Genomic DNA, 22,427 nt, shown 5'->3' with positions numbered 1-22,427 from the left:
AACAATAAAATCACGTTCGAAATTTCCCACGCTTCCTATTTACACACCGAAGTTTAGTAACTACAGTGGCTCGACAAGTATCACAAACGAGGTGTCCCCTTGTTCGAATTGTGACAGGCACGTTACTTTTTTTGTGAGAAGTTTAGCACTATTTGCGTGTGGCTGGGCCAGTCGGGTTAAATCAGCCACTGTGCGGGAAGCGTCTGTTGGACGCAATGCGCGGCGGACGAGCATCCACTCGCCTTAGGCGAGCGTAAAGTGGGCAGGCCTAGTAGCGTTAGTTTGTTATTTTTTAAGTGTATTTCTATTTTGAAATATTCTAAATAAATACATTTCAAATAGTTTATTCAAACTTCTACAAGTATTCATGGCACATTTAAAGAATGTTCATACTGTGTAAAAAGAATGTTCATGCAACTTTTAAAAATGTTGATAGTATTGAAAATATATTCTGTCACATTCAAAAAATGTTAATGGATACAAAATTAGGTTTCTAACATTTTTTAGAAATTTCTATTCAATGTAAAAAAAGGTGTCATTTTTTAAATGTATGATTCGAAAAAGCATGCCATTTTAAAAATGTTCGCTTCTGTCAAGAATATTCGTGAAATTTTAAAACGATTTTCCAATGTAAAATAAAATATGGTAATATAACATTAATTGTTGGAAATTTTTTAAAATTACCCATTTCAATTATAGGTTCGTGATATTTTATGAAAAAGTAAAATGAATGTAAAAAATGGTTACAATTTGTTTAAATGTTCAACGTGTATTTGAACATGTATTTGAAATAACATTCATCATGCATTTGAAAAATGTTTCAATATGTTTCAATAAAATGGTTCCATGTGTATAAGAAAATTGTACAATGTTTATTGAAAAGGTAGAAATGTGTTGAAAGATGAAAATGAAAAACATGAAAAGGAAAAAGAAAAAAAAGGAGAGCGGGATATTAACGGGAGCCATTGTTTACTTCCTTGGTCCAAGGTGTGCAGACCAATGGAGTTGGGCGACCTTGGGATCATCAATCTCAGATGGTTTGGCTTTGCGCTAAGGTGTAAATGGTCGTGGATAGCATGGGATGAAGAAGAAAGGCCTTGGCATCACTTCAAAGACAAAAACTGGGAGAGAGGACGCCTCTATGTTCAATGCGGCTTGTACAGTGGCCTTGGGAAACAACGATGGTGCCAAGTTTTGGACGGACAATTGGCTGCCGGGGGAAGTTCGCTTGTTGAGGTGGCACCGGCCCTTTACTCTTTTGTCAAAGACACGATGCAGTTCTGTCAGGGAGGCATTGAACAACAATAATTGGATCAAGCAAATTAAAGGAGGGGTCTTGATCCAGGCAATGGCACAATATCTAAAGATCCGGGACACGGTGCAGGTGACCAATCTATCAACAGAGGTGCGAGATCGGCCGTTTGTGGTGGCCAACTGAAGACCGCCAGTTCTCTATCAGCAGCGCATACAGAATGTTCTTCATGGCGAGCATCCCTTTGCATGTGCCAAGCCGATCTGGAAATCCAAAGCTCCACAAGGATAAAAGTTCTTCATGTGGTTGGTGGTTCACCGCCGATGCCTCACAGCAAACAATTTGAAGGAAATATGCCCTAGAGGCAATAATAAAGTTGTTATTTGTATTTCCTTATATCATGATTAATGTTTATTATTCATGCTAGAATTGTATTAACCGGAAACTTAGTACATGCGTGAATACATAGACAAACAGAGTGTCCCTAGTATGCCTCTACTAGACTAGCTCGTTAATCAAAGATGGTTAAGTTTCCTAGCCATAGACATGTGTTGTCATTTGATGAACGGGATCACATCATTAGAGAATGATGTGATGGACAGGACTCATCCGTTAGCTTAGCACTATGATCGTTCAGTTTATTGTTATTGCTTTCTTCATGACTTATACATGTTCCTATGACTATGAGATTATGCAACTCCTGAATACCGGAGGAACACCTTGTGTGCCATCAAACGTCACAACATAACTGGGTGACTATAAAGATGCTCTACAGGTGTCTCCGATGGTGTTTGTTGAGTTGGCATAGATCGAGATTAGGATTTGTCACTCCGATTGTCGGAGAGGTATCTCTGGGCCCTCTCGGTAATGCACATCACTATAAGCCTTGCAAGCAGTGTGCCTAATGAGTTAGTTGCGGGATGATGCATTACGGAACGAGTAAAGAGACTTGTCGGTGACGAGATTGAACTAGGTATGGATACCGACGATTGAATCTCGGGCAAGTAACATACCGATGACAAAGGGAACAACGTATGTTGTTATGCGGTTTGACCGATAAAGATCTTCGTAGAATATATATGAGCCAATATGAGCATCCAGGTTCCGCTATTGTTTATTGACCGAAGATGTGTCTCGGTCATGTCTACATAGTTCTCGAACCCGTAGGGTCCGCACGCTTAACGTTCGATGATGATTTGTATTATGAGTTATGTGGTTTGATGTACTGAAGGTTGTTCGGAGTCTCGGATGAGATCACGGACATAACGAGGAGTCTCAAAATAGCCGAGACATAAATATTGATATATTGGACCATATTGTTCAGACACTGGAAGTGTTCCGGATAGTTTCGGATAAAACCGGAGTGCCGGAGGGGTTACCGGAACCCCCCGGGGAAGTAATGGGCCTTAGTGGGCCTTAGGGGAGAGAGAGGGCAGCCGCCAAGAGGTGCCCCCCCCCAAGGGGAGTCCGAATAGGACTAGGGGAGGGAGGCTCGGCCCCTCTTTCCCTCTCCCTCTCCCTCTCCTTCCTTCTTCTCCTACTTGGACTAGGAAAGGGGGGACCGATTCCTACTTGGAGTAGGATTCCCCCCCTTGGGCGCGCCCCTTAGGGCTGGCCGGCCTCCTCCTCCCTCCCTCCTTTATATACGTGGGAAGGGGGCACCCCATAGACACACAAGTTGATCTTTAGCTGTGTGCGGTGCCCTCTCCACAGTTTTACACCTCGTTCATATTGTCGTAGTGCTTAGGCAAAGCCCTGCGTCGGTAACTTCATCATCACCGTCAACACGTCGTCGTGCTGGCGGAACTCACCATCAGCCTGATCTGGATCAAGAGTACGAGGGACGTCACCGAGCTGAACATGTGCAGATCGCGGAGGTGCCGTGCGTTCGCTACTTGATCGGTTGGATCGCGAAGACGTTCAACTACATCAATCGCATTACTTAACGCTTCCGCTTTCGGTCTATGAGGGTATGTAGACACACTCTCCCCTCTCGTTGCTATGCATCTCCTAGATAGATCTTGCGTGATCATAGGAATTTTTTTGAAATACTGCGTTCGCCAACAGTGGCATCCGAGCCAAGTCTATGCGTAGATGTTATATGCACGAGTAGAACACAAAGAGTTGTGGGCGATAATAGTCATACTGCTTACCAGCATGTCATACTTTGATTTGGCGGTGTTGTCGGATGAAGCGGCCCAGACCGACATTACATGACCGTGTTCATGAGACTGGTTCTACCAACATGCTTCGCACACAGGTGGCTAGTGGGTGTCTGTTTCTCCAACTTTAGTTGAATCAAGTTTGACTACGCCCGGTCCTTGTTGAAGGTTAAAACAACACACTTGATGAAAAATCCTTGTGTTTTTTGATGCGTAGGTAAGAATGGTTCTTGCTAAAGCCCGTAGCAGCCACGTAAAACTTGCAACAACAAGGTACAGGACGTCTAACTTGTTTTTGGAGGGCATGTTGTGATGTGATATGGTCAAGACGTGATTATATAAATTGTTGTATGAGATGATCATGTTTTGTAACAAAGTTACCGGCAACTGGCAGGAGCCATATGGTTGTCGTTTTGTTGTATGAAATGCAATCGCCATGTAATTGCTTTACTTTATCACTAAGCGGTAGCGATAGCCGTAGAATCAATAGTTGGCGAGATGACAACGATGCTACGATGGAGATCAAGGTGTCAAGGCGGTGAAGATGGTGATCATGAAGGTTCTTTGGAGATGGAGATCAAAGACACAAGATGATGACGATGGTCATATCATATCACTTATATTGATTACATGTGATGTTTATCTTTTATGCATCTTATTTTGCTTAGTACATCGGTAGCATTATAAGATGATCTCTCACTAAATTTCAAGGTATAAGTGTTCTCCTTGAGTATGCACTGTTGCTACAATTTGTCGTGCTGAGACATCACGTGATGATCGGGTGTGATAAGCTCTATGTTCACATACAACGGGTGCAAACCAGTTTTGCACAAGAAGAATACTCATGTTAAACTTGACGAGCCTAGCATATGCAGATATGGCCTCGGAACACTGAGACCGAAAGGTCGAGCATGAATCATAGAGTAGATATGATCAACATAGTGATGTTCACCATTGAAAAGTACTCCATCTCACGTGATGACCGGACATGGTTTAGTTGATATGGATCACGTGATCACTTAGATGATTAGAGGGATGTCTATCTAAGTAGGAGTTCTTTAGTAATATGATTAATTAAACTTTAATTTATCATGAACTTAGTACCTAATAGTATTTTGCATGTCTATGTTGTTGTAGATAAATGGCACGTGCTACTGTTCCTTTGAATTTTAATGCATTCCTAGAGAAAACTAAGTTGAAAGATGATGGTAGCAACTACATGGGCTGGGTCCGTAACTTGAGGATTATCTTCATTGCTGCACAGAAGAATTACGTCCTGGAAGCACCGCTAGGTGGAAAGCCCGCTGGAGGAGCAACACCAGATGTTATGAACGTCTGGTAGAGCAAAGCTGATGGCTACTCGATAGTTCAGTGTGCCATGCTTTACGGCTTAGAATCGGGACTTCATCGACGTTTTGGACGTCATGGAGCATATGAGATGTTCCAGGAGTTGAAGTTAATATTTCAAGAAAATGCCTGAATTGAGAGATATGAAGTCTCCAATAAGTTATATAGCTGCAAGATGGAGGAGAATAGTTCTGTCAGTGAACATATACTCAGAATGTCTGGGTACCACAACCACTTGACTCAACTGGGAGTTAATCTTTCTGATGATAGTGTCATTGACAGAGTTCTTCAATCACTACCACCAAGCTACAAAAGCTTCATGGTGAACTATAATATGCAAGGGATGGATAAGACAATTCCCGAGCTCTTCGCAATGCTAAAGGCCATGGAGGTAGAAATCAAGAAGGAGCATCAAGTGTTGATGGTCAACAAGACCACTAGTTTCAAGAAGGGTAAAGGGAAGAAGGGGAACTTCAAAAAGAATGCAAAGCAAGTTGCTGCTCAAGTAAAGAAGCCCAATTCTGGACCTAAGCCTAAGACTAAGTGCTTCTACTGCAAAGGGACTGGTCACTGGAAGTGGGACTACCCCAAGTATTTGGCGGATAAGAAGGATGGCAAAGTGAAAGGTATATTTGATATACATGTTATTGATGTGTACCTTACTAATGCTCGCAGTAGCACCTGGGTATTTGATACTGGTTCTGTTGCTCATATTTGCAACTCGAAACAGGGGCTATGGATTAAGTGAAAATTGGCTAAGGACGAGGTGACGATGCGCGTGGGAAATATTTCCAAAGTCGATGTGATCGCGGTCGGCACGCTACCTCTACATCTACCTTCGAGATTAGTATTAGACCTGAATAATTGTTATTTGGTGCCAGCGTTAAGCATGAACATTATATCTGGATCTTGTTTGATGCGAGACGGTTATTCATTTAAATCAGAGAATAATGGTTGTTCTATTTATATGAATAATATCTTTTATGGTCATGCACCCTTGATGAGTGGTCTATTTTTATTGAATCTCTATAGTAGTGATACACATATTCATAGTATTGAAGCCAAAAGATATAAGTTCAATAATGATAGTGCAAATTATTTGTGGCACTGCCGTTTAGGTCATATTGGTGTAAAGTGCATGAAGAAACTCCATGCCGATGGGCTTTTGGAATCACTTGATGCTTGCGAACCATGCCTCATGGGCAAGATGACTAAGACTCCGTTCTCTGGAACAATGGAGCAAGCAACACACTTATTAGAAATAATACATACTGATGTATGCGGTTCAATGAGTGTTGATGCTCGCGGCGGGTATCGTTATTTTCTTACCTTCACAGATGATTTGAGCAGATATGGGTATATCTACTTGATGAAACATAAGTCTGAAACATTTGAAAAGTTCAAAGAATTTCAGAGTGACATGGAAAATCATCGTAACAAGAAAATTAAGTTTCTACGATCTGATCGTGGAGGTGAATATTTGAGTTATGAGTTTGGTCTTCATTTGAAACAATGCGGAATAGTTTCGCAACTCACGCCACCTGGAACACCACAGCGTAATGGTGTGTCTGAACGTCATAACCGCACTTTATTAGATATGGTGTGATCTATGATGTCTCTTACTGATTTACCGCTATCGTTTTGGGGTTATGCTTTAGAGACGGCTGCATTCACATTAAATAGGGCACCATCGAAATCCGTTGAGACGACACCTTATGAACTATGATTTGGTAAGAAACCCAAGTTGTCGTTTCTTAAAGTTTGGGGCTGCGACGCTTATGTGAAAAAGCTTTAACCTGGTAAGCTTGAAACCAAATCGGAGAAATGTGTCTTCATAGGATACCCAAAGGAAAATGTTGGGTACACCTTCTATCACAGATCCAAAGGCAGATATTCGTTGCTAAGAATGGATCCTTTCTAGAGAAGGAGTTTCTCTCGAAAGAAGTGAGTGGGATGAAATTAGAACTTGATTAGGTAACTGTACCTTCTGCCTTATTGGAAAGTAGTTCATCATAGAAATCAGTCCCAGTGATTCCTACACCAATTAGTGAGGAAGTTAATGATATTGATCATGAAACTTCTGATCAAGTTACTACCGAACCTCGTAGGTCAAACAGAGCAAGATTCGCACCCGAGTGGGTCGGTAATCCTGTTCTGGAGGTTATGTTACTTGACCATGACGAACCTATGAACTATGAGGAAGCGATGATGAGCCCAGCTTCCGCAAAATGTCTTGAGGCCATGAAATCTGAGATGGGATCCATGTATGAGAACAAACGTGAACTTTGGTTGACTTGCCCGATGATCGGCAAGCCATAAAGAATAAATGGATCTTCAAGAAGAAGACTGACGCTGACGGTAATATTACTGTCTACAAAGCTCGACTTGTTGCAAAAGGTTTTCGACAAGTTCAAGGAGTTAACTACAATGAGACCTTCTCACCCGTAGCGATGCTTAAGTCCGTCCGAATCATGTTAGCAATTGCCGCATTTTATGTTTATGAAATTTGGCAAATGGATATCAAAACTGCATTCCTTAATGGATATCTTAAAGTAGAGTTGTATATGATGCAACCGGAATGTTTTGTCAATCCAAAAGGTACTAACAAAGTGTGCAAATTCCAGCGATCCATTTATGGACTGGTGCAAGCATAACGAAGTTGGAATATACGCTTTGATAGTGTGATCAAAGCATATGGTTTTATACAGACTTTTGGAGAAGCCTGTATTTACAAGAAAGTGAGTGGGAGCTCTGTAGCATTTCTGATATTATATGTGGATGACATATTGTTGATCGGAAATGATACTGAATTTTCTGAATAGCATAAAAGGATACTTGAATAAGAATTTTTCAATGAAAGACCATGGTGAAGCTGCTTATATATTGGGCATCAAGATCTATAGAGATAGATCAAGATGCTTAATTGGATTTTCACAAAGCACATACCTTGATAAAATTTTGAAGAAGTTCAAAATGGATCAAGCAAAGAAAGGGTTCTTGTGTTGGGGAACGCAGTAATTTCAAAAAAAATCCTATGCACACGCAAGATCCATCTAGGTGATGCATAGCAACGAGAGGGGAGAGTGTTGTCCACGTACCCTCGTAGACCGTAAGTGGAAGCGTTATGAAAACGCGGTTGATGTAGTCGTACGCCTTCACGATCCGACCAATCCTAGCACCCAAGGTATGGCACCTCCGCGATCTGCACACGTTCAGCTCGGTGACGTCCCACGAACTCTAGATCCAGCTGAGGTCAAGGGAGAGTTTCGTCAACACGACGGCGTGATGACGGTGATGATGAAGTTACCGACGGAGGGCTTCACCTAAGCTCTACAATGATATGACCAAGGTGGAAATCTGTGGAGGGGGGCACCGCACACAGCTAAACAATTAACTTGTGTGTCTATGGGGTGCCCCCATCCCCCGTATATAAAGGAGTGGAGGAGGGGGAGGGCCGGCCCTCTATGGCGCGCCTCAAGGGGGGAGTCCTACTCCCAGTGGGAGTAGGATTACCCCTTCCCTTGTTGGAGTAGGAGAGAAAGGAAGGGGGAGAGGTAGGTAAGGAAGGGGGGCGGGCCCCACCCAATTCAGATTGGGCTTGGGGGGGGCGCCCTCCACCTTGGCCACCTCCTCCTCTCTCCCACTAAGGCCCAATAAGGCCCATACACTCCCCGGTACTCTGGTAAATGCCCGAACTCACCCGAAACCATTCCGATGTCCAAACATAGCCTTCCAATATATCAATATTTATGTCTCGACCATTTTGAGACTCCTCGTCATGTGTGTGATCATATCTGGGACTCTGAACTACCTTCGGTACATCGAAACACATAAACTCGTAATACCGATCATCACCTAACGTTAAGCGTGTGGACCCTACAGGTTCGAGAACTATGTAGACATGACCGAGACTCATCTCCGGTCAATAACCAATAGCGGAACCTGGGTGCTCATATTGGTTCCTACATATTCTACGAATATCTTTATCGGTCAAACCGCATAACAACATACGTTGTTCCCTTTGTCATCGGTATGTTTCTTGCCTGAGATTCGATCATCGGTATCTCAGTACCTAGTTCAATATTGTTACGGGCAAGTCTCTTTACTCATCCGTAATGCAACATCCCGTAACTAACTCATTAGTCACATTGCTTGCAAGGCTTGTAGTGATGTGCACTACCGAGAGGGGCCAGAGATACCTCTCCGATACACGGAGTGACAAATCATAATCTCTATCTATGCCAACTCAACAAACACCATCGGAGACACCTGTAGAGCATCTTTATAGTCACCCAGTTACCTTGTGACGTTTGATTGCACACTAAGTGTTCCTCCGGTATTCGGGAGTTGCATAATCTCATAGTCATAGGAACATGTATAGGTTAAGGAGAAAGCAATAGCAGTAAACTAAATGATCAAAGTGCTAAGCTAACGGATGGGTCAAGTCAATCACATCATTCTCTAATGACGTGATCTCGTTCATCAAATGACAACTCTTGTCCATGGCCAGGAAACTTAACCATCTTTGATTAACAAGCTAGTCAAGTAGAGGCATACTAGTGACACTCTGTTTGTCTATGTATTCACACATGTACTAAGTTTCCGGTTAATACAATTCTAGCATGAATAATAAACATTTATCATGATATAAGGAAATATAAATAACAAATTTATTATTGCCTCTAGGGCATATTTCCTTCAGTCTCCCACTTGCACTAGAGTCAATAATCTAGATTACATTGTAATGATTCTAGCACCCATGGAGTCTTGGTGCTGATCATGTTTTGCTCGTGAGAGAGGCTTAGTCAACGGGTCTGCAACATTTAGATCCGTATGTATCTTGCAAATCTCTATGTCTCCCTCCTTGACTTGATCACGGATGGAATTGAAGCGTCTCTTGATGTGCTTGGTTCTCTTGTAAAATCTGGAATCCTTTGCCAAGGCAATTGCACCAGTATTGTCACAAAAGATTTTCATTGGACCCGATGCACTAGGTATAAAACCTAGATCGGATATGAACTCCTTCAACCGGACTCCTTCATTTGCTGCTTCCGAAGCAGCTATGTACTCCGCTTCACATGTAGATCCCACCACGACGCTCTGCTTGGAACTGCACCAACTGGCATCTCCACCATTCAATAAAAATACGTATCCGTTTTGTGACTTAGAGTCATCCGGATAAGTGTCAAAGCTTGCATCGACGTAACCATTTATGACGAGCTCTTTGTCACCTCCATAAACGAGAAACATATCCTTAGTCCTTTTTAGGTATTTCAGGATGTTCTTGACCGTTGTCCAGTGATCCACTCTTGGATTACTTTGGTACCTCCCTGCTAAACTAATAGCAAGGCACACATCAGGTCTGGTACACAACATTGCATAAATGATAGAACCTATGGCTGAAGCATAGGGAACGGCTTTCATTTTCTCTCTATGTTCTGTAGTGGTCGGGCATTGAGTTTGACTCAACTTCACACCTTGTAACACAGGTAAGAACCCTTTCTTTGCTTGATCCATTTTGAACTTCTTCAAAACTTTATCAAGGTTTATGCTTTGTGAAAGTCCAATTAAGCGTCTTGATCTATCTCTATAGATCTTGATGCCCAATATATAAGCAGCTTCACTGTAACGCCCGGGTAATCAAGCTACAGTAATTCCACGCTAATGGTGCCACGTCACCACGGTTACTGTCGCTAATCTACAGTTAGTTCAAAATCGATTCAATTTCAAATTTAAAATAAAGTTAAATAATAAAAGTTTTCAAAAATTAAAACAAAAGTGTTCGGAGCATGCCAAAAATGGCATAGGTAATTATAGTAAAGAAAACACAAATTATAAAATACTTAAATGCCCTAAGTTGAATTAAAACAGTAAAAGAAAATAGATAAAAGAAAATGTTAAAAACAAAAAGACAAAAAAATATAAAAGAAAACCCCCCTGGGTCGTGGCCCTGTTGGGTTTTGTAGTAATTTCAAAAAAATTCCTATGCACACGCAAGATCATGTTTTGCATAGCAACGAGAGGGGAGAGTATTGTCTACGTACCCAACGCAGACCGACTGCGGAAGCGCTGACACAACGTAGAGGAAGTAGTCGTACGTCTTCACGATCCAACCGATCAAGCACCGAAACTACGGCACCTCCGAGTTCGAGCACACGTTCAGCTCGATGACGATCCCCGGACTCCGATCCAGCAAAGTGGCGGGGAAGAGTTCCGTCAGCACGACGGCGTGGTGACGATCTTGATGCACTACAGCAGCAGGGCTTCGCCTAAACTCCGCTATAGTATTATCGAGGACTATGGTGGCAGGGGGCACCGCACACGGCTAAGGAATAGATCACGTGGATCAACTTGTGTGTTTATGGGGTGCCTCTGCCTCAGTATATAAAGGAGCCAAGGGGGAGGGGGCCGCCGGCCAGGAGGAGGGCGCAGGAGGAGTCCTACTCCTCCCGAGAGTAGGACTCCCCCCCCCAATCCTAGTTGGACTAGGATTCCCCGAGGGGGAAAGAGAGAGGGGGGCCGGCCACCTCTCCTAGTCCTAATAGGACTAGGGGAAGGGGGGAGGCGTGCGGCCACCTTGGGCTGCCCCTTTCTCCTTACCACTAAGGCCCATTAAGGCCCATATGGCTCCCGAGGGGTTCCGGTAACCTCCCGATACTCCGGTAAAATCCCGATTTCACCCGGAACACTTCCGATGTCCAAATATAGGCTTCCAATATATCAATCTTTATGTCTCGACCATTTCGAGACTCCTCGTCATGTCCGTGATCACATCCGGGACTCCGAACATCCTTCGGTACATCAAAATGCATAAACTCATAATATAACTATCATCGTAACCTTAAGCGTGCGGACCCTACGGGTTCGAGAACAATGTAGACATGACCAAGACACGTCTCTGGTCAATAACCAATAGCGGGACCTGGATGCCCATATTGGCTCCTACATATTCTACGAAGATCTTTATCGGTCAGACCACATAACAACATACGTTGTTCCCTTTGTCATCGGTATGTTACTTGCCCGAGATTCGATCGTCGGTATTCCAGTACCTAGTTCAATATCGTTACCGGCAAGTCTCTTTACTCGTTCTGTAATACATCATCCCACAACTAACTCATTTAGTTGCAATGCTTGCAAGGCTTAAGTGATGTGCATTACCGAGAGGGCCCAGAGATACCTCTCCGACAATCGGAGTGACAAAACCTAATCTCGAAATACGCCAACCCAACATCTACCTTTGGAGACACCTGTAATGCTCCTTTATAATCACCCAGTTACGCTGTGACGTTTGGTAGCACCCAAAGTGTTCCTCTGGCAAACGGGAGTTGCATAATCTCATAGTTATAGGAACATGTATAAGTCATGAAGAAAGCAACAGCAACATACTAAACGATCGGGTGCTAAGCTAATGGAATGGGTCATGTCAATCAGATCATTCAACTAGTGATGTGACCTCGTTAATCAAATAACAACTCATTGTTCATGGTTAGGAAACATAACCATCTTTGATTAACGAGCTAGTCAAGTAGAGGCATACTAGTGACACTTTGTTTGTTTATGTATTCACACATGTATTATGTTTCGGGTTAATACAATTCTAGCATGAATAATAAACATTTATCATGATTATAAGGAAATATATAATAACTTTATTATTGCCTCTAGGGCATATTTCCTTCAGTCTCCCACTTGCACTAGAGTCAATAATCTAGATTACACCGTAATGATTCTAACACCCATGGAGCCTTGGTGCTGATCATGTTTTGCTCGTGGAAGAGGCTTAGTCAATGGGTCTGCAACATTCAGATCCGTATGTATCTTGCAAATCTCTATGTCTCCCACCTGGACTAGATCCCGGATGGAATTGAAGCGTCTCTTGATGTGCTTGGTCCTCTTGTGAAATCTGGATTCCTTTGCCAAGGCAATTGCACCAGTATTGTCACAAAAGATTTTCATTGGACCCGATGCACTAGGTATGACACCTAGATCGGATATGAACTCCTTCATCTAGACTCCTTCGTTTGCTGCTTCCAAAGTAGCTATGTACTTCGCTTCACATGTAGATCCCGCTACGACGCTTTGTTTAGAACTGCACCAACTGACAGCTCCACCATTTAATGTAAACACGTATCCGGTTTGCGATTTAGAATCGTCCGGATCAGTGTCAAAGCTTGCATCAACGTAACCTTTTACGACGAGCTCTTTGTCACCTCCATATACGAGAAGCATATCCTTAGTCCTTTTCAGGTATTTTAGGATGTTCTTGACCGCTGTCCAGTGATCCACTCCTGGATTACTTTGGTACCTCCCTGCTAGACTTATAGCAAGGCACACATCAGGTCTGGTACACAGCATTGCATACATGATAGATCCTATTGCTGATGCATAGGGAACATCTTTCATATTCTCTCTATCTTCTGTAGTGGTCGGGCATCGAGTCTTACTCAATTTCACACCTTGTAACACAGGCAAGAATCCTTTCTTTGCTTGATCCATTTTGAACTTCTTCAAAATTTTGTCAAGGTACGTTGTCTGTGGAAGTCCAATTAAGCGTCTTGATCTATCTCTATAGATCTTAATGCCTAATATGTAAGCAGCTTCACCGAGGTCTTTCATTGAAAAACTCTTATTCAAGTATCCCTTTATGCTATCCAGAAATTCTATATCATTTCCAATTAACAATATGTCATCCACATATAATATCAGAAATGCTACAGAGCTCCCACTCACTTTCTTGTAAATACAGGCTTCTCCAAAAGTCTGTATAAAACCAAATGCTTTGATCACACTATCAAAACGTTTATTCCAACTCCGAGAGGCTTGCACCAGTCCATAAATGGATCGCTGGAGCTTGCACACTTTGTTAGCTCCCTTTGGATCGACAAAACCTTCTGGTTGCATCATATACAACTCTTCTTCCAGAAAACCATTCAGGAATGCAGTTTTGACATCCATCTGCCAAATTTCATAATCATAAAATGCGGCAATTGCTAACATGATTCGGACAGACTTAAGCATCGCTACGGGTGAGAAGGTCTCATCGTAGTCAATCCCTTGAACTTGCCGAAAACCTTTTGCGACAAGTCGAGCTTTGTAGACAGTAATATTACCGTCAACGTCAGTCTTCTTCTTGAAGATCCATTTATTCTCAATTGCTTGCCGATCATTGGGCAAGTCAACCAAAGTCCACACTTTGTTCTCATACATGGATCCCATCTCAGATTTCATGGCTTCAAGCCACTTTGCGGAATCTGGGCTCACCATCGCTTCTTCATAGTTCGTAGGTTCATCATGATCTAGTAGCATGACTTCCAGAACGGGATTACCGTACCACTCTGGTGCGGATCTTACTCTGGTTGATCTACGAGGTTCAGTAGTATCTTGTTCTGAAGTTTCATGATCATCATCATTAGCTTCCTCACCGACTGGTGTAGGTGTCACAGAAACAGTTTTCTGTGATGTACTACTTTCCAATAAGGGAGCAGGTACAGTTACCTCGTCAAGTTCTACTTTCCTCCCACTCACTTCTTTCGAGATAAACTCCTTCTCCAGAAAGTTTCCTAATTTAGCAACAAAAGTCTTGCCTTCGGATCTGTGATAGAATGTGTATCCAATAGTTTCCTTTGGATATCCTATGAAGACACATTTCTCCGATTTGTGTTCGAGCTTATCAGGTTGAAGCTTTTTCACATAAGCATCGCAGCCCCAAACTTTTAGAAATGACAACTTTGGTTTCTTGCCAAACCACAGTTCATAAGGCGTCGTTTCAACGGATTTTGATGGTGCCCTATTTAACGTGAATGCGGCCGTCTCTAGAGCGTATCCCCAAAACGATAGCGGTAAATCAGTAAGAGATATCATAGATCGCACCATATCCAGTAAAGTACGATTACAACGTTCGGACACACCATTACGCTGAGGTGTTCCGGGTGGCGTGAGTTGTGAAACTATTCCACAATTTTTCAAATGTACACCAAACTCGTAACTCAAATATTCTCCTCCACGATCAGATCGTCGAAACTTTATTTTCTTGTTACGATGATTTTCAACTTCACTCTGAAATTCTTTGAACTTTTCAAATGTTTCAGACTTATGTTTCATTAAGTAGATATACCCATATCTGCTTAAATCATCTGTGAAGGTGAGAAAATAACGATATCCGCCACGAGCCTCAATATTCATCGGACCACATACATCTGTATGTATGATTTCCAACAAATCTGTTGCTCTCTCCATAGTACCGGAGAACGGCGTTTTGGTCATCTTGCCTATGAGGCACGGTTCGCAAGTACCAAGTGATTCATAATCAAGTGGTTCCAAAAGTCCATCAGAATGGAGTTTCTTCATGCGCTTTACACCGATATGACCTAAATGGCAGTGCCACAAATAAGTTGCACTTTCATTATCAACTCTGCATCTTTTGGCTTTAACATTATGAATATGTGTGTTACTACTATCGAGATCCAACAAGAATAGACCACTCTTCAAGGGTGCATGACCATAAAAGATATTACTCATATAAATAGAACAACCATTATTCTCTGATTTAAATGAATAACCATCTCGCATCAAACAAGATCCAGATATAATGTTCATGCTTAACGCTGGCACCAAATAACAATTATTTAGGTCTAATACTAATCCCGAAGGTAGATGTAGAGGTAGTGTGCTGACTGCGATCACATCGACTTTGGAACCGTTTCCCACGCGCATCGTCACCTCGTCCTTAACCAATCTTCGCTTGATCCGTAGTCCCTGTTTCGAGTTGCAAATATTAGCAACAGAACCAGTATCAAATACCCAGGTGCTACTGAGAGCATTATTAAGGTACACATCAATAACATGTATATCACATATACCTTTGTTCACCTTGCCATCCTTCTTATCCGCCAAATACTTGGGGCAGTTCCACTTCCAGTGACCAGTCTGCTTGCAATAGAAGCACTCAGTTTCAGGCTTAGGTCCAGGTTTGGGTTTCTTCTCTTGAGTAGCAACTTGCTTGCCGCTCTTTTTGAAGTTCCCCTTCTTCTTCCCTTTGCCCTTCTTCTTGAAACTAGTGGTCTTGTTGACCATCAACACTTGATGCTCCTTCTTGATTTCTACCTCCGCAGCTTTCAGCATCGCGAAGAGCTCGGGAATAGTCTTGTTCATCCCTTGCATATTATAGTTCATCACGAAGCTCTTGTAGCTTGGTGGCAGTGATTGAAGAATTCTATCAATGACGCTATCATCTGGAAGATTAACTCCCAATTGAATCAAGTGATTATTATACCCAGACATTTTGAGTATATGCTCACTGACAGAACTGTTCTCCTCCATCTTGCCGCTATAGAACTTATTGGAGACTTCATATCTCTCAATCCGGGCATTTGCTTGAAATATTAACTTCAACTCCTGAAACATCTCATATGCTCCATGACGTTCAAAACATCGTTGAAGTCCCGATTCTAAGCCGTAAAGCATGGCACACTTAACTATCGAGTAGTCATCAGCTTTGCTCTTCCAGACGTTCATAACATCTGGCGTTGCTCCTGCAGCAGGCCTGGCACCCAGCGGTGCTTCCAGGACGTAATTCTTTTGTGCAGCAATGAGGATAATCCTCAAGTTACAGACCCAGTCCATGTAATTGCTACCATCATCTTTCAACTTTGCTTTCTCAAGGAACACATTAAAGTTCAACGGTACAACAGCACGAGCCATCTATCTACAATCAAACATAAACAAGCATGATACTAATCAGGTACTAAGTTTCATGATAAATTTAAGTTCAGTTAATCAAGTTAAAGAACTCCCACTTAGATAGGCATCCCTCTAATCCTCTAAGTGATTACGTGATCCAAATCAACTAAACCATAACTGATCATCACGTGAGATGGAGTAGTTTTCAATGGTGAACATCGTTATGTTGATCATATCTACTATATGATTCACGCTCGACCTTTCGGTCTCCGTGTTCCGAGGCCATATCTGTATATGCTTGGCTCGTCAAGTATAACCTGAGTATTCCGCGTGTGCAACTGTTTTGCACCCGTTGTATTTGAACGTAGAACCTATCACACCCGATCATCACGTGGTGTCTCAGCACGAAGAACTTTCGCAATGGTGCATACTCAGGGAGAACACTTCTTGATAATTTAGTGAGAGATCATCTTATAATGCTACCGTCAATCAAAGCAAGATAAGATGCATAAAAAGGATAAACATCACATGCAATCAATATAAGTGATATGATATGGCCATCGTCATGTTGTGCTTGTGATCTCCATCTCCGAAGCACCGTCGTGATCACCATCGTCATCGGCGTGACACCTTGATCTCCATCGTAGCATCGTTGTCGTCTCGCCAAGCTTATGCTTCCACGACTATCACTACCGCTTAGTAATAAAGTAAAGCATTACATCGCGATTTCATTGCATACAATAAAGCGACAACCATATGGCTCCTGCCAGTTGCCGATAACTCGGTTACAAAACATGATCATCTCATACAATTAAATTCAGCATCATGTCTTGACCATATCACATCACAACATGCCCTGCAAAAACAAGTTAGACGTCCTCTACTTTGTTGTTGCAAGTTTTACGTGGCTGCTACGGGCTTAAGAAAGAACCAATCTCACCTACGCATCAAAACCACAACGATAGTTTGTCAAATAGACTACGTTTTAACCTTCGCAAGGACCGGGCATAGCCATACTCGGTTCAACTAAAGTTGGAGAGACAGTCACCCGCAAGCCACCTATGTGCAAAGCACGTCGGGGGAACCGGTCTCGCGTACGCGTACGCGTAAGGTTGGTCCGGGTCGTCTCGTCCAACAATGCCGCCGAACCAAAGTATGACATGCTGGTAGGCAGTATGACTTATATCACCCAAAACTCACTTATGTTCTACTCGTGCATATAACATCAACATAAATAACCTAGGCTCTGATACCACTGTTGGGTTTCGTAGTAATTTCAAAAAATTTCCTACGCACATGCAAGATCATGTGATGCATAGCAACGAGAGGGGAGAGTGTTGTCTACGTACCCAACACAGACCGACTGCGGAAGTGCTGACACAACGTAGAGGAAGTAGTCGTACGTCTTCACGATCCAACCGATCAAGCACCGAAACTATGGCACCTCCGAGTTCGAGCACACGTTCAGCTCGGTGACGATCCCCGGACTTTGATCCAGCAAAGTGTCGGGGAAGAGTTCCGTCAGCACGACGGCGTGGTGACGATCTTGATGCACTACAGTAGCAGGGCTTCGCCTAAACTCCGCTACAGTATTATCGATGACTATGGTGGCAGGGGGCACCGCACACGGCTAAGGAATAGATCACGTGGATCAACTTGTGTTTTTCTGGGGTGCCTCTGCCTCAGTATATAAAGGAGCCAAGGGGGAGGGGGCCGCCGGCCAGGAGGAGGGTGCAGGAGGAGTCCTACTCCTCCCGGGAGTAGGACTCCCCCCCCCCAATCCTAGTTGGACTAGGATTCCCCGAGGGGGAAAGAGAGAGAGGGGGGCCGGCCACCTCTCCTAGTCCTAATAGGACTAGGGGAAGGGGGGAGGCGCGCGGCCACCTTGGGCTGCCCCTTTCTCCTTTCCACTAAGGCCCATTAAGGCCCATATGGCTCCCGGGGGGTTCCGGTAACCTCCCGGTACTCCGGTATAATCCCGATTTCACCCGGAACACTTCCGATGTCCAAATATAGGCTTCCAATATATCAATCTTTATGTCTCGACCATTTCGAGACTCCTCGTCATGTCCGTGATCACATCCGGGACTCCGAACATCCTTCGGTACATCAAAATGCATAAACTCATAATATAACTGTCATCATAACCTTAAGCGTGCAGACCCTACGGGTTCGAGAACAATGTAGACATGACCAAGACACGTCTCCGGTCAATAACCAATAGCGGGACCTGGATGCCCATATTGGCTCCTACATATTCTACGAAGATCTTTATCGGTCAGACGGCATAACAACATACGTTGTTCCCTTTGTCATCGGTATGTTACTTGCCCGAGATTCGATCGTCGGTATTCCAGTACCTAGTTCAATCTCATTACCGGCAAGTCTCTTTACTCGTTCTGTAATACATCATCCCGCAACTAACTCATTTAGTTGCAATGCTTGCAAGGCTTAAGTGATGTGCATTACCGAGAGGGCCCAGAGATACCTCTCCGACAATCGGAGTGACAAAACCTAATCTCGAAATACGCCAACCCAACATCTACCTTTGGAGACACCTATAATGCTCCTTTATAATCACCCAGTTACATTGTGATGTTTGGTAGCACCCAAAGTGTTCCTCCGGTAAACGGGAGTTGCATAATCTCATAGTTATAGGAACATGTATAAGTCATGAAGAAAGCAACAGCAACATACTAAACGATCGGGTGCTAAGCTAATGGAATGGGTCATCTCAATCAGATCATTCAACTAATGATGTGACCTCGTTAATCAAATAACAACTCATTGTTCATGGTTAGGAAACATAACCATCTTTGATTAACGAGCTAGTCAAGTAGAGACATACTAGTGACACTTTGTTTGTTTATGTATTCACACATGTATTATGTTTCGGGTTAATACAATTCTAGCATGAATAATAAACATTTATCATGATTATAAGGAAATAAATAATAACTTTATTATTGCCTCTAGGGCATATTTCCTTCAGGCCCAACTAGGCCAACCCACTGGGCCGCCAGACCGGCCCACCCCGCCGCCATAACCTCCCCCACTCCCCCCACTAGCCACCGACACCCCCCACTCCTCTCCCACAAAATATCTCCTCCCCCCTCTCCCCCGATTGGATCAGGATCGAGAGGAGGAGGCCACCGACGCCGTCGCCCATCGCCGCCAGAAGCCCACGCCGCCTCACCGAACTTCCCCACCGGTCTGCCTCCCCCCTACGCACATCGTCGCTGTCGTCCTCCCCAAGCACCGCTGCCATGTCCCTACTCATCGCAGTGAGCCCGACTCCCCTCTCCTAGCCGCGCTCATCCCACGCTCGCAACCGCGCCGTCCGCACCTCCCACGCTCGCCACGCTCGGTGCGTCTCGCGCGCACACGCACACGCGTGCTCGAGCCCCGCCTCGCTGCGCCTCGCCCTTGTCCCTTTCGTGCGCGGCCGCCGTCGCCTCGTCCCCTGCTCACCGGCCGTGACCTATAGCGTGCTGCCCCTGCTCCGCTACTGCAGCCTCACCGGCTCGCGCGCCCCACCCCTCGCTGTCGTCGTGCCCCGGTCGCTCCTAGCCGCTCCGGGCGCATCGCGTGTGCCCGCCCCGGCACCCCTGAACGCGCCCACGGTCGTGCCCTCCGCTACCCGTATCACTCTCTCATCCCGCACGCCGCGACCTCGTCCCGCCCGCGATCCCGCTGCTGCTGCCTCCCTCCTGTGTCGGCGCGCTGCTCCTGCGCCGCTCCGGCTCCGTCCTGCGCGCTCCTTCCCGCGATCGACGCCCTGCCGCTGCTCGCCCGTCGCCCCACTCCGGCCTCCCTCGCCGCGCTCCGCTCCCCACGCTCGCCGCTTGCCGGGGCCCGCGCCGTCCGCGGCCGCTCTGCTCGCCGGCGCGCCCGTTCGGGTGACGCCGCGCCCATCGGGCGCCCACGCCCTCGCCCGCTAGCACGCCTGAACCGCTAGCCCCCCAGGGGCCTATGACAGGAGGGCCCCGCCTCCAGAACGGTTTAAAAAAGGGATTAAAAATATATATAAATAAATAGTTAATAATAAAAATAATTAATTAATTAATTAATTAACTTACTTAATTCTGATTAAATTAACTAATTTAGATTAATTAACCTAATGACTAATTAACCTAATTAACTACTGTTAATTAACTAAACAGAGTATGATAGGTGGGACCCACCTGTCAGATTGGTCTGGTCAACCCTTGTTGACTACTAACATCAGCATGACATCATGCTGATGTCATAAATCCAATTTCGAATTAATTTAATTAATTAATTAAATTCCAATAAATGATTTAAATCTTTAGAAAATCATATCTTTTAATCCGTAACTCGGATGGAAAAAATTTGTACATGAAAGTTTCTCATAACAACGAGACGAATCCGGATACGCAGCCCGTTAGTCCGCCACACATCCCTAGCATGGCGAACACGCAACTTTCCCACTCCGATTCATTTGTCCGAAAACGTGAAACACCGGGGATAATTTCCCGGATGTTTCCCCCCTTCACCGGTACCACCTCATACCGCGTTAGGGCACACCTAGCATCACGCTTCGTCATGTCATGCATCATTGAGGGAGTCCTAGATTAGGGGGTCTCCGGACAACCGGACTATATCCTTTGGCCGGACCGTTGGACTATGAAGATACAAGATTGAAGACTTTGTCCCGTGTCCGGATGGGACTCTACTTGGCGTGGAAGGCAAGCTAGGCAATACTGATATGTATATCTCCTCCTTTGTAACCGACCTTGTGTAACCCTAGCCCTCTTCGGTGTCTATATAAACTAGAGGATTTTAGTCCGTAGGACAACAGACAATCATACCATAGGCTAGCTTCTAGGGTTTAGCCTCTGCGATCTCGTGGTAGATCAACTCTTGTACTACTCATATTATCAAGAATAATCAAGCAGGACGTAGGGTTTTACCTCCATCAAGAGGGCCTGAACCTGGGTAAAACATCGTGTCCCCTGCCTCCTGTTACCATCCGCCTTAGAGACACAGTTCGGGACCCCCTACCCAAGATCTGCCGGTTTTGACACCGACATTGGTGCTTTCATTGAGAGTTCCTCTGTGCCGTCACCATAAGGAAGGATGCCTCATCTCGTTGTTGAGAACAACATCACCGCCGGGGGAGCCCTGGCTGTCGGCCAAACTCTCCGGCTAGGCAGTTTCATCATGACTGCCCGTTCGGCTGCTGCCCCGATGATGACTTCTCGGGTCATCAAAAACAACCTCCACATCGGCTCGGAATTCGCCGAGCAGATGGATCCAATGGAGCTATCTTCCCTAAACGAGCTCTTGGATCGCATCGCCACCTTGGGAGTCGCTACGGACTATGATCGGATTGGGCTTAAACCCGATCAAAGGAAGATTAACTCTCCATCGGTCACCCACCATGTTGTGGTGGTGGAGGAACAATGCGGCGATTCCTCTTCTATCTTGAGGACTAACTATGTCCGGATTCCTGAGCTCTCCGAGTTGGATACCCGTTTACGGGAGGACACCACCTAGGCCCTGAACCTAGAGTCAGGCAGCGGGCCAGACTTATTGGGCAACATACTGGAACCCGAAATTCCAATATTGGAAAAACCTCGGCCCCTGGGTCTCAGATTGGGCAGGGGTTCGGACTCAATTCCACCCACGCACCCAGACATAAACGATCTTTCCCACATCAGGCAAGAGCCCCATGAAATAGTACATCATTATCGGGCCAGATTCCTCCTTGTGACGAACAAGGTTAAGGACTGTCGCGAGGAAGATGCAGTCTCATTTTTCTGCAATAATTGCACGGACAAGGGAATCCTTAACGCCTTAAGTCGCCATGACATATCACGCTTCACTGACTTGGCATCCATAGTACGAAAGTACTGTGCGATGGAAAGCGCCTGGAAAACCGAAACCAAATTTTGGGATAATCCGGCTAAGAATATACACCCAGTCCGAAGTAAAAGGGTGCACTATCATAAGACACCCGA

This window comes from Triticum aestivum, chromosome 5A (genome assembly GCF_018294505.1).
Source record: "Triticum aestivum cultivar Chinese Spring chromosome 5A, IWGSC CS RefSeq v2.1, whole genome shotgun sequence".
Taxonomy (NCBI): Eukaryota; Viridiplantae; Streptophyta; class Magnoliopsida; order Poales; family Poaceae; genus Triticum; species Triticum aestivum.
The sequence above is the reverse complement of the archived record's forward strand: the minus strand, read 5'-3'. Positions refer to the sequence as shown.